Source organism: Triticum aestivum, chromosome 1A (genome assembly GCF_018294505.1).
Source record: "Triticum aestivum cultivar Chinese Spring chromosome 1A, IWGSC CS RefSeq v2.1, whole genome shotgun sequence".
NCBI lineage: Eukaryota > Viridiplantae > Streptophyta > Magnoliopsida > Poales > Poaceae > Triticum > Triticum aestivum.
In genome coordinates, this window is record NC_057794.1 from 30591773 (window position 1) to 30600911 (window position 9139).

At 41.5% G+C, this 9139-nt stretch overlaps 1 long non-coding RNA gene across 1 annotated transcript; it reads right to left on the minus strand.

The window, feature by feature from the left end:
• Nucleotides 1-3181: 3181 nt before the first annotated feature.
• LOC123080418 (uncharacterized) lies at nucleotides 3182-4252 on the minus strand. The gene is made up of 2 exons (XR_006438429.1): nucleotides 4187-4252; nucleotides 3182-3463 (listed from the first exon to the last, which is right to left on the minus strand). It is a non-coding gene; the product is annotated as an uncharacterized lncRNA (long non-coding RNA).
• Nucleotides 4253-9139: the final 4887 nt, after the last annotated feature.

Below are 9139 nucleotides of genomic sequence, written 5' to 3' on the forward strand. Positions count from 1 at the left end.
TCAGTCCTAATTTGGCCAGCAACTTTATCCGGCCCATCAGATAAAATACGTCTCTATCATCTTCCTCCTGTGGGCTCCGTGGGCGCCAGCTTAGGCGTTTCTTCAAAGGGGCGTTGTCGAACTCAGGAAGACCAATCCGGATAGGATCCGGGAGAGGAACATCCTCCATATAAAACCACTCCGAAGGACAGTCCTCGGGCATCTTTTTCGGGGTACCGAATAGGTATCTAGTCCCGGCGATGCGCCATACTTCGCCTCCGCCCACTTGATATATTGATCCCCTCTGTGTATGGGGCACAAGGCAGAAGAACTTCTTCCACAGCACGAAATGAGCTTTGCAACCCAGAAACAGCTCGCAAAGGGCTATGTAACCAGCGATGTGCAGTATGGAGGCAGGGGTGAGGTTGTGCAACTGGAGGCCATAGAACTCCAGGAACCCTCGGAGAAATGGATGGATTGGAAATCCGAGTCCCCTTAATAAATAAGGGACAAGGCATACCCGCTCTCCCTTAGAGGGGTTGGGAAAGCTCTCCGCTTGCCCCCGCCATTATAGGTGGCGAGCCCGGCTCGAACCGGGACCATATACGCTGGAGGGAGGAATCCTTGGGTCTGTAGCTTCGCTAATTGACTGTGCGGGACGGAACACCTCTCCCAATCTCCGGGCTTGGGGCTGCGGGAGCGAGAGGAGGAGTTGCGTTGGTCGGCCATGTTGGGATGGATTATTTCGGGCGCGCTCCGATGAATGCTCGCTGAGGGAGGGTGGTGTGGTTTGGATCTGAGGATCCTCGTCTCTTTAATAGACAGTTCATTCACATAGATGGGGTGGTAAATGTAAAAACACCCTGGCTCCTCACATTTGCTTGACACGTGGAAGATGGCCATTATTGGACGCAGAAGCCAAGAAGCGCAACATTTACGAGAAGCCGGACACTATTTAGCAGGTACTCAGAGTTTGAAGAAGAAGCCGCCTTGCAATGCCGAAGACAATCTGCGCGCCGGACTCATCGTCATTGAAGCCTGGTTCGGGGGCTACTAAGGGAGTCCTGAATTAGGGGGTATTCGGACAGCCGGACTATATCCTTTGGCCGGACTGTTGGACTATGAAGATACAAGATTGAAGACTTCGTCCCGTGTCCGGATGGGACTCTCCTTGGCGTGGAAGGCAAGCTTGTCAGTACGGATATGTAGATCTCCTTCCTTGTAACCAACTCTATGTAACCCTAGCCCCCTCCGGTGTCTATATAAATCGGAGGGTTTAGTCCATAGGACCAACAACAACAATCATACCATAGGCTAGCTTCTAGGGTTTAGCCTCTTTGATCTCGTGGTAGATCAACTCTTGTAATACTCATATCATCAAGATCAATCAAGCAGGAGTAGGGTTTTACCTCCATCGAGAGGGCCCGAACCTGGCTAAAAACATCGTGTCCCCCGTCTCCTATTACCATCCGCCTAGACGCACAGTTCGGGACCCCCTACCCGAGATCCGCCGGTTTTGACACCGACAACTGCTTTATGTGATCTTGGAGCCGGTTTTAGTCTTATGCCTCTCTCTTTATATCGTAGACTTGACTTGAATAAGTTGACACCTATTGAAATATCTTTGCAAATGGCTGATAAATCAACTGCTATACCTGTCGGTATTTGTGAGGATGTGCCTGTTGTAGTTGCAAACGTTACTATTTTAACGAACTTTGTTATTCTTGATATTCCTGAGGATGATAGTATGTCTATTATTCTTGGAAGACCTTTTCTTAATACTGCAGGGGCTGTTATTGATTGCAACAAAGGCAATGTCACTTTTCATGTTAATGGTAATGAGCATATGGTACATTTTCCGAGGAAACAACCTCAAGTTCATAGTATCAATTCTATCGAAAAAATTCCATCGATTATATTTGGAGGGTTTGAATTTCCTCTTCCTACTGTCAAGAAGAAATATGATATACTTATAATTGGGGATGTGCATATCCCAGTTGAGGTAACCTAGTGTTATTCGAAATTTCTTCGGTTTTTAATCGGAATAAGCTTGTTAACAAGACTTGATCAACCATGTCAGTGGATTCCTTTTGATGAACATGAGATGGATGAAACTAGAAGCACAACCTTCTGTACCCTCTCTATACTTTTTGTTATTTAGTTGAAATAAAGTGAAAATAAATAATTTTCTGTTTGTTATCTGATTATCCATGCAATATAAAAATACCTCGAAAATAAAAGTTCTCCAAATGCCCTGAAAATTAAATATGATTTTTTTTCTAGAATATTTGAGGATTTATGGAACAAAGAACACACCAGGGGGGCAACCACCTTGCCACGAGGGTGGAGGGCGCGCCCCCTGCCTCGTGGGCCCATAGTGGCCCCCCTCCACTTATTCATGCACCCATCCTCTTCTTCTTCCTCCCACAAACACGAAAAACCAACTCAAGCACCAGTTCCAGCTCATCTTGCTGCCATTTTCGATCTCCTTGCTCAAAGCACCTCTCACAAAACTGCTTGGGGAGATTGTTCTTTGGTATGTGACTCCTCCATTGGTCCAATTAGTTTTTGTTCTAGTGATTTATTCATTGCAAATTTTTGCTGCTTAGGTGACCCAGTTCTTGAGCTTGCATGTCAAATTTATATGGTCAAAAGTAGTTTTGATGCATGATATAGGCCCTAGGCACTTGTAGGAGTGGTTGCTATCAATATTATTGAGTTTGGTTTACTTTTATTTTGAAGTTACTAAAAAAATTCAGAATTTTTTACAGGAAGAAATATGCTTAGGAAAATGTTCCAAGGTGCACTACTAGGAAAACGGTTTCTAACGACGGTATATGTGATCGTTAAAGGTCGTATTGTGGTCGTTAAAGGTCATTAACGACCATAATCTGCTGGTCGTAGTAGGCTCCGTCGTTAAAAGTATAATGACCACATATCTTTTGTGGTCGTTATTCTTGTAACGACGGGATGATGTGTCGTCGTCAATCCCAAGGAAATAACGACCATGATTGTAGTACTAACGACCACCTTTGTCGTCGCTAATAATGTTATCGTGTTGACCAAAGTATGATTACCGGCCACTCTATTCCCTTCGGAATCATTTGTATTTAGTATAACTTTCTGTTCAGCGATCACTTTATACATCTCCCAACATTTCAATATTAAGATCCACATTAATATAGACACAAAAGAATCTGAATTGTAAGGGTCATAGCCTCTTTCATTAATAGATACAAATACCAATATTCCGACATACAATTCTGAAAAAATATCATTTCAGAAATTTGAGTCAAAAGCAATCCTTATATGACCAATGGACTTGATCATATCTATTTGGAAAACGAGACAACTAGAAAACATAATATTTATTTATCTTCAATCGAGGGACACAATCATTGTTTGAATGGATACCATTCTTCATCAGCTCTTACACTGCCTCTTGATACTTGATACTTCTATATATCACGGTGGACCATCAATCCTACAAAATGTTGAGTAGTTTATGGAAGTCAGCCCATGTGAATAAATTGGCACAAAGTGTAATAACATATAAAATCAATGTATAATAACAACTTACTTGACCATGTTGGCTTTCGTGAGAACTATCACTTAGAGAACTACCAGACACAAGTCGCTTAATTTCAGAAACTTCTTACACCATGCCATTGAACTTTTCTTCGAGTTAAACTATGGTCTTAGTTTGTGTCTGGAGCACCAACAGTAAGTTACTTCTATCTCTAAGTAGGAATTGTACACTTGTTGTTGGAGCGCCAACAGTAAGTTACTTCTATCTCTAAGTAGGAATTATACACTTGTTGTTCATTATTGAAGTTATTACAGTTAAATTAAGTCTTACGTGTTTGGCGGAGGTTGTACAATCAACAAGGTTGTACCCTTCTTGTGTGTCTTAGAAAATAGACTATCCATACTGATATTATATTATTGGAATAAAAACAACAGAAGTTAAATTGTGTACCAATTCCCAAATTATCTATCTAGAAGGTTTACTACTAGATCAAATAAAGAGGCAACATGAGAACTGACCAAAAACTCCTTGCAACGCCATGGTTGCCCTACACTTCTTCACTTTCTAGATTTTTATTACCTATTAATTCATCTACACCATTTGCAGTGTTTGAAAATATACAACCAATCGGCCAGCACAGTAGATGAATTAAAGATGAAATAAATACATTTTACATACCATAAAATTCATCCATTGAATTTCCCATGTCACTTTCATTGCTGGCATCAACTTGATCATTCATAGCTATAATATATTATGATTTACTTGAAGACAATAAAGCATAGAAACAATTCTTGGTTCAGTACGTGATACTTACAAACTCACTTTTGGAATCACCTGCATCCCAATTTGTACTAAACAAGATTGGTGTATTTGTTAGTGCATCGTTTCCATCTATGAAAACAAGTAACCACATTATATCATTGATTATAAGATAGCTGAATAATATTTTTATGTTTACGTAGTACCTTTTGTAGCTAACTTGTATTTTTTTTCACAGTTCCGCATCTTGCATTTGAGCCTGTGGGTAACCCTTTGCTGCTGAAATCTGCTAATTGACTTGATTTCTCCACGAAGGTCCGCCTAGCAATGCCTTTGTGTACCAGTCCAGACTTATTCATCTGTGAAAGCATCTTTCCCAAGCTAATGTTGTCAAGTTTCCATACCTATGATGACTCACTGTGATAACATGTGTGTGTGTGTGTCTATATATATAGCGTTTGGTTGAAGTGTGCACAAAGGCTATACAAAGTACAATTTAAGTTAAATAAGTGAATGCTAAATCAAATAAAGTAAGTACAGAACTACTTGTGTCACTGTTTATTAATAAGGCAAAAGCTAATATAAGAAGCAAATCAAATACTACAGATTAAGACTTGAATAAACTAGTGGCCTCATGTTGTTCTCTTTCTACATGACGTTGTTGTTAATTTTTGAAAGAAGTCGTCTTCGTCGCAATTGTCAGGTTCAGGTTCAGAGGGTATATCATCGGACTGTCCATGTGGTACATTATAAGCATGACGTGATGGATTTTTTCACAATTGTGTGCCATCCTTTTATAAGTTTGTCCTTAATAATATATTTTTTTAAAAAACTTTGCTATCCAGAATGAAAGGCTCATCTGTCTAAAGCAAACACTGCAGGTTAAGCCTAACGATTCCATTCTTGTTGTCTTACTTCATTCCATGCTCTTTGTTAAATACGTCAATCTAGTTGCAACAGAATAATGTCACAGGCCTTCCATCTAAATATTACAGCTCGACTATCTCTGTCAATATGGCATAATATTCTATTGTATTACCAATTATTATCCCCTTCTTCTGAAAGGACAGCCACCCCATTGGTCTGTGTGCAGAGGAGTCTATCTCGAATTTGAACACGACATCTGAATCTACTCCTGTCATAGCCAGTAAAACATGTTACATTTTCTAATGGACCATGTGATAGTGCCAAAAAGCCTGCGTTGAGCTCACTCATATCATGTTCGTGAAAGCAAAAAATATTTGACTATGTAGCTATGTTAACATCTTCACACAGAGATACATAAATAGCTATGTTTAACATCTTCACACAGAGATACTGATATGTACGTGCATATGCATCTACATACACACTTTATTCTGGAATCCTTTGTCTTACCTTCTCTTTTGAACCACTGATTGAACTTCTGGTTCCACATGGTGGTAAATGGTTGTGGTGAACATCCATCTTGACCACTGGAGTACTCACTACAGTAATACAAAGCTTAATTGATATGGGCACGCAAAAATTAGTTGACTATGTAACTAATAAGTTAATCGGCCAATCAATACCTAATATATGGTTGAACTTCATCAAAATTTCTGAAAACATAAGTACCAAATTCTACCTACATATTTAGTAATTAGAATCAGCAACATTGCATGAAGGTCCTGCAACAGGAAAAAAAGCAGAGGAAGGAGGAACACCAACGAACCTGCAGCAGCGGAGTAGATGGAGATGAGCAAGCGGTAGCGTGGGCGCATCAGGATCGAAGCTACGGGCGACGTGCAGGCAGCAGCGCGGCCGCACCGTGGTCGAGGCGACCGACGAAGTGCAGGCGACAGCACGCGCACACCGGGGTCGGGGCTACCAGCGACATGCAGGCGGCAGCGCGGCCGCGCTGAGGTCGAGGCGACCGGCGATGTGCAGGCGGCAGTGCGGCCGCACCGGGTTGAGGTTATCGACGACATGCAGGCAGCATCGCGGACAAGCCATGGTCCAGGAGACTGGCGAGGTGAGGGATGCAATGCGGATAGGCGTAGAGCAGAAGGTAGATGCGATCTATGGACCATGAAGGTCACGGGATGAGAGGAGAAAGAGGCGCAAGGAGATAGGATCCTCACAGACTAAAATAGATATTTGCTGTGTAAAAAAATAGATGTCCGCTGTTACGTGCAAAACCCATATCACAGCATCATCGACCGCTCAATTAGCGATGGGCAGACCGGTGGTTGTTGAAGCTATTACGTAGGCTCTATTTCAATGTGTGGGGACTTCGCTTTGTTGTTTAACGACCAAGGGTTTTTGGGACATCGTCGTTAATGCCAGTTTTTGTAGTAGTGGTGGTTCTTCAAGGAAGAAAGGACACAGGCTTGCAATGCGTGATGCTGACGAAGAGCCACAAGAGACGCTCCAGTGCGTCCTTGTGAGTGACCTTCTGGAAATTTTATGGATCATGCAGGAATTAAAGAAGAATTTAACGCATATTTGCGTAAAGCCGGTCTTGAGGACTTTGAGGCAGACAAATGCCCCCAGTATCATGATGTCACAAGCTCTTTTGTGAGGAGGTTTGAGTATTCATCTTCGCGTAATTCTCCTTCAGTCATGTTTGATCTTTATGACAAATCTTATACCATGGACTTAGAGGATTTCACTTTTGTTTGCAAACTTCCACAATGGGGTAGTGTTAGGGATCCCCCTAAATCTGAATTTAGAAACTTTCTAGTATAACTATAGGGGAATCTAGAGATATAACGCAAGCTACCATAGGGAGTATTCACTTTCCTGCTATACATTATTTTGCTCTCTTCATAAGTAGGTGCATAAATGCTAAGGATGAAGCATGTCACATGTGTGTCCCTGACCTTAGCATTCTCAGGAGTGCTGTGTCAGGAGACCAATCTTATCATATGGGAGCCATTGTAGCTCGTAGGTTGCATCATAATAGATATAATGGAGATTTCTTTGGAGGAATTTATGCAACCCGCTTAGCTAAATTTCTTGAGATAGACGTTCGTGAAGGAGACATGGAGTTGCCTCCTGCTTATTTAGATTTTGATTCTATGGTTTCTCACCATTTTGTCGAGACGAATGAATCGCCTCTCCAGTACCGACTAATCTTTGACAGACGACGTGTTGTCCGTATTACTCTCCCTGCTCCTACTTTCTTTGATTATCAAGCAAGAGGAGGATATACTATTACCAGAGAGGAGGCAGATGAGTACGAGAGGAGAGCGGAGGCCGCTCGTCGCCACACTGCAGCTCAAGAGGCGATAGCCGCTGCATCACAGTACGACCCCAACAACTATTATTATGGATATCGGCCAGGCCAGTCGTGGCCATAAACCAACTTAGGCCAAAAGTCTAAGCTTGGGGGAGTATGTATTTCTCACCGACATTACATTTATGTTCACACACACTCATTGCTAGATGTTGGTGCTCATACTTTTTCATTGTATCATGCATTCTAGTTTATTTCCTTTTATGCTTTCTTCTTGTGTGTTTAATAAACCTTAAGAAAAAACAAAAAAAATTAGTTGTAGCTTTTAATCGATTTAATTTCCATGCTTGTAGTAGTAATAAAAAAAAGAAAACCCAAAAAGATTTCATGTTCTTCTTTTGCTTGTTGGGAGCTTTCCCTTGTAAATAGTTTTGTTTCTTTTCTTTCTTTGGGGGTCAGTAGGAGAAGACCATGATTAAATTGTTGAATTGGCTCTTATATGCTTTATTGTTGATTTAACCAAGAGCCCATATTGCTTTGTCTTCTCCTGTTTATTGAATGCTCGCAGATTCCAGCTTTGTCCAATGCACGTGCACTCCTATTATTGTTCACATTGTTCGGTCGTGCAAGTGAAAAGCAATTATGATGATATATGATGGACTGACTGAGATGAGAAAAGCTGGTATGAACTCGACCTCTTTTGTTTTTGTAAATATGATGAGTCCATCGTTCTTGATTCAGCTTGTTATGAATAAACATGTTTGCAATGACAATTAGAGATCATAGTTGCTTGTGCCATGCTTGATTAGCTATGAGTTATAATGGTTTACCTTGCGTGTCAACATGCTATTGAGATGGTTATGATGTGGTATGATGGGGTGGTATCCTCCTTTGAATGATTTAAGTGACTTGACTTGGCACATGTTCAAGCATGTAGTTGAAACAAATCAACATAGCCTTCACGATATTTATGTTCATGGTGGATTATATCCTACTCATGCTTGCATCCAATGTTTATTAATTTTAATGCATGTACATGGTTGTTGTCGCTCTCTAGTTGGTCGCTTCCCAGTCTTTTGCTAGCCTTCACCTGTACTAAGCGGGAATACTGCTTGTGCATCCAAACTCCTTAAACCCCAAAGTTATTCCACATGAGTCCACTATACCTTCCTATATGCGGTATCTACCTGCCGTTCCAAGTAAATTTGTATGTGCCAAACTCTAAACCTTCAAATAATCATCATGTTTTGTATGCTCGAATAGCTCATGTATCAACTAGGGTTGTCTGTATCTTCCATGCTAGGAGGGTTATTCTCAAGAGGAGTGGACTCCGCTCCTCACTCACGAGAAAATGGCTGGTCACCGGGATGCCCAGTCCCATGCTTTATGCAAACTAAATCAAAAATAATTGCAAAACAAAACTCCCCCTGGGACCTTGTGTATGTTTGAGGCACTCGTTGTTTCGAGCAAGCCATGGATTGATGTTTGTTGATGGAAGGGGAGTGAGGGAGTCCTGGATTAGGGGGTGTCCGGATAGCCGGACTATACCTTTGGCCGGACTCCAGGACTATGAAGATACAAGATTGAAGACTTCGTCCCGTGTCCGGAAGGGACTTTCCTTGGCGTGGAAGGCAAGCTTGGCGATACGGATATGTAGATCTCCTACCATT